The following is a 5,206-nucleotide window of genomic DNA, read 5'->3' on the forward strand; positions in this document are numbered from 1 at the left end:
CTGATCATTAAGGTGCAAGATTCTTTTCAAATTAGTGCTTTTGTTTTCTTTGGATACCTACCCAGGAGCGGAATTCCTGGATCCTATTGTAGTTCTATTTTTAGGTTTTTGAGAAACTTGCATGCTATCTTCCATAATGGCTACATCAATTCACAATCCCACCAACACTGTACCAAGATTTCCTTTCTTCCATATCCTCACCAACATTTGTTATTTGTAGACTTTTTGGTGATAACCCATTCTGACAGGAGTGAGGTGGCATCTCATTGTGGTTTCAATTTGCATTTCTCTGATAATTAGTGATGTTGAGCTGTTTTTCATGTGCCTGTTGGCCATCTAAATATCTTTATGTAAAAATGTCTTTTCAAGTCTTCTGCCCACTTTTAATTGGGTTCTTTGTTTGTAATAATGAAAATTACAGAAGTAAAAAAAAATTAAGGAGAAACAATTCCATTTGCAATCACATCAAAAATAATTAAGTATTAATAACTAGGAATAAACTTAGCAGGGACGTGAAAGACATACATTCTGAAAACTTTATAAAACACTGATGAAGGAATCTGAAAACAACACAAAGAAATGGAAAGATATTCCATGTTCTTGGACTAGAAGAATTAACACGTTAAGACGTCCATATTACCAAAGGGACTCTAAAGAAGTAATGCAATACCTATCAAAATACCAATGACATTTTTCACAGAACTAAGAACAAGTAACCACAGATGACCCAAGTTGCCAAAGCAATCTTGAGAAAAAATAACTAGGCTGGAGGTATCATACTCCATGATGTCAGACCATACTACAAAGCTACATTAATCAAAGTAGTATAGTTCTGGCACAAAAACAGACACACAGATCAATGCAACAGGATAGACAGCCCAGAAATAAATCCACATATTTTGTCAACCTACAACAAAGCAGTCAAGAATATATAATGGAGAAAAGATAGTCACTTTAATAAATGGTGCTGACAAAACTAGACAGCTACATGTAAAAGAATGAAATTAGAACTTTCTCAAACACGATCACAAACATAACTTCAAAATGGATTAAAGACCTAAATGTGAGACCTGAGACCACAAAACTCCTAGAAGAGAAACAGACAAAATACTCTTTGACATAAATGGCAACATTTTTTTAGATCTGTCTCTTAAGGCAAAAGAAATAAAAGCAAAAATAAATAGGACCTAATCAAAAGCTTTTGCACAGCAAAGGAAGTCAACAAAATGAAACAAAAAAAAAAAAAACTACTGAAAGGGAGAAAATATTTGCAAATGGAGTTAATTTCCAAAATTTATAAACAGTTCATACAGCTCAATATCAAGAATCTATCTTAAAACATAGTCAGGATCCAAGAAAGAATATTTATTAAAAACAGCAACAACAATTTGGCAGAAAACAACAAAATTCTGTAAAGCAATTATCCTTCAAGTTAAAAAAAAAAAAAAAACACACACACACACATCGCCAGAGTCCTGCCATGGGAAGTCTGGTTAGGAATTCTACTGCTGGCTTTGGTGCTGCTGCTACTGAGCTATCCTCGTCATTGCCAGATAACCATTCTTTAAATCTTTGCAGCTCTCCCTCCAGATTTAAGGATTTAATAGATTCCATCTATTCCAGATGGGAACAGCCAAATGGCCAAGTCTAGTTCAGCTGCCTACACCCTAGTGGCTGAGATCAAAGAAAAAAAATACATAAAAACCTCGTTACCCTTAAGCTTCCATAGTCTCCCCTCCACAAAGCACACCAATGGAATCCATTTCAAAAGCACTTCCAACATATTACTGCTTTGAGATCCTCAGCATGGCTCACAGCACCCACCATCCAGTGGCAACTAGCCTCATCTTTTATCCTGTACCCTCCACCTCCATTTAACCCTAGTTGCAATACCTCCTTCTCTAGGGAACTCCAAGCTCCTTCCACAGCAAGACTCACATGTCTGGAATTCTTCCCCAGCCCCAAGCAACAGCGACTCCACATTCAACCTTTAGGACTCAATCCAAATGTCACTTCATCAGGGAAGATTTACTTCTTCATGACTGGCTACAATCTCTGTTTTCCAGCAGTCTTCCTGGTTTTTTTTTTTTTTGGCTAACGCTAAAACACTAATTCCATCCTGTCTCTTTCTCTCTAGACTTAGCTGCTGCAGGCTGAGCTGACCATGTCTATCTGGCTCACTACGACACATCACAAAGCCCCAAAGCTTGACACACCAAACTCTCCTCTCATGTAGTGCTGGTGACGTCCCTGCCTGGTTCCTGACCATCTAAAATTCTCAGGGGGTCATAATCAAAGTTGGTCCTTTTCCCACTTTAACATGCAGGAGTCACTGGGGACGTTGTGAAAATATAAACTCTGATTTCGGTGGTGTGAATGCTTGGTCCTTCTAACAAGTTTCAGATGATGCCAACGCTGCTTGGTCCATGGACCACATTTTGAGGAGCAAGGCAACACCTTAGCAAATCAAACGATAAGACACATAGGAAACACTGTATAATTCTACTCACATGAAGCACCTACAACAGTCAAATTCACAGACAATAAAGTAGAAGGGTGGTTGCCAAGGTCTGGGAGAGCTGTTTAATGGATACAAAGTTTCAATTTGGGATGAGGGATGGTGGTTGCACAACATAAATGTACTTAATGCCAATGAATTATACACTTAAAATTTTGTATTTTAATGTTGTTTGAAAAACAACTGAGAGAAAACAAAAAGGCACACATTGACCTTGCCAAGTGGAGTCTGCAACAGGGGCCCAGGGTTGGCATTGGGCACAAGAGACTGCGTCTCTAGGTGCTGAAGTCAAGGGTGGTATTAACGCAAACTCTGCCAGGCAAACTGACATTGGATAATGGTCAGGGGACTGAACATCAGGTAGTTTCTGACCTAATCAGAGGGCTTCTGTGAGACACAAGTTGCTTGTTAAAAATCTGCAGAGCTTGAAGCGGATTTAGGTTGTACATGTCAAGCACGTTTTCTAATTCAAGCAAGCTTCATTCCTTTCACCTAAGATAAGGGTTACTACTGGAATGAAAAATTTTAGCTTAAAACTGAAGCTCTTAATGCATATAACGTGGTTCATCCCAAAGTGAAGTATACCAGCATCTGATACCCAACATCACAGTGATAATGAAACATCTACATTCACTGAAGGAACCCTCACCCAGCAGTGCCAGCTGAGCTCACACCAGAAAGTTAAAAGGATGACGTTTGGAGGTGAAGCCCTTTATTACTGACCTTTTGAATTTTGATGATCTATTATACACTGAAGCAGCAGAACATCATTTACAAGACAAGCAGAGTTTTCAGAATACATTGAGGACTACAGTAAACCTTACTACTCCAGACGACACAGATTTTAGGATCAGCAATTTTACCTTAAATGCCTCTGTAACTGAAAATGAGTTAACATTTCCTGTCCTTATCTCTGCACCTCCTTCACTCTCTGGATAGTACACGTCCTATAACCACATAATGAAGATGAAAAACTCCACAGCTATCCATTTGTGGTAAGAGAACTCAGTAAGGAAACGTTGGGGTTCAAAACTGGTCTGCTTACTCTTCCAAAATCAAGCTATATAGACTGCTGATGCTCGTCAGAAACTTTAGTCACCTCAAAAATCAGATTAGAGCTTCCTTACCCTTTTGGGGAACAAAATCAGTTCCCGGCACAAGTGATTCTAAAGTTCAGTATGACCCAGATGTATAAACAACAACTTGATGTGAATTCTTTCAGCTTTTCACACTCTGTTGGCTCTCCTTAGATGCCCTAAAACTTCCCTAGACTGCATACAAATATTCGGTGTATATCTTACTGAAAGAAATGCTTACATAACAATTTGGAATGAGCTTTTCTTTTTCTTTTCCTATTCTTTTAGTTTATAGATACAAGTCAAGCAACCACGGAAATACTAATATTGCTTATGCTGTCCAAATGCCACAAATCTGCCTTTTAAAAACTCAGAGCCCATTTTTAGGTCTAGAGGTGGCAAGGAAGTTTTGAAGCCCTCTGTAACTGAGTGAGTGGGAAATAACAATATACATCTTCCCACTCTCGCTCTCCCCATCTTGTGCCCTACCACACTGCCCAGAGTACATATGACTAGACGCCCAGTCAGAGCCTGGGTGATTCTGCTGCCTCAGTGAGACTGTGAACCAGCAGGTAATGCCTACAGAGCTAATAATTAAAGACAAGCCTCCTACTGTCTTGTGGGGCAGGACAGATCCTGGAGAATGAACCTGATGTCTGGAGCTACCTGAAACAGTACTTGAGCCAACCTGTGTCTATTGCTCTGAGCACTAGAAATCAGCAGTGGTATACGGTCAACCAGGTTAGTGGACTTGAGTGAAGACAGTGAAAACGGAGACAGATTTACTGCAGGTGTTCAGACATGTGAACCAGTGAAATTAAGCACAAAATAGATACTTGTATGGTTTTAAACAAAACAAAATGAGCCCATTTCCACCTGTTATCAGCAAACCTGTGCTCCTGCTACTGAAACTATTCTCAAGTAAAAGACTAGTGAATAACCCCACGTGATAGTACATTTCTGATTATTCTGAGGTCATCTTCTGTCTTGAACAATCTTCTTTCTCACCATAGTAGACACAGTCAACCAAAACTGGACGCTCATTTCTGACATGACTTTGATTACATTTGCAAATGTCTTGGTGATGACCATCGATGGAATTATTCTGGTTTATCTGAATCCTAATATTTTTCACACTAAGTAAAGTGGTTCTTCAAACTCTAGGTTTTCTCCTTTGGTGTCATTTTAACCACCTTGACACAATACATTCATTTCCCTGGATTATCTCATTCACTGAGTTTTCTCTCCACTATTCAAAGTCCATGAGGAACAGGCCTATGCAAATTTAATTCCTACCTACCTCACTCTCTCTAAGAGATAACAAATTTTAAGCTTTTATCTCCAGGAAGAACTTAAAGAGTTTCTATCAACACACCCTATTACCTCTCTAAAGTCACATGGAAGAACAGTGAAGGCTTCATTCTCACCTCTCCCCAAACTCAATAGGTAGACCATCTAATAACAAAGTCCCATGTTTTTACTTGAGGGTAATTGTGAGACCAGAGCTCATGCTCAGCAAGGGTGAAACACAGCAGCTTTACTTACAAATCCTTCACCCATGAAACTACCCCAGTTTCATGAGATTTTAGCTAAACAAAACTTGCAAAGCACA

Source organism: Ovis canadensis, chromosome 1, assembly GCF_042477335.2.
Source record: "Ovis canadensis isolate MfBH-ARS-UI-01 breed Bighorn chromosome 1, ARS-UI_OviCan_v2, whole genome shotgun sequence".
In the NCBI taxonomy this organism is placed as follows: Eukaryota; Metazoa; Chordata; class Mammalia; order Artiodactyla; family Bovidae; genus Ovis; species Ovis canadensis.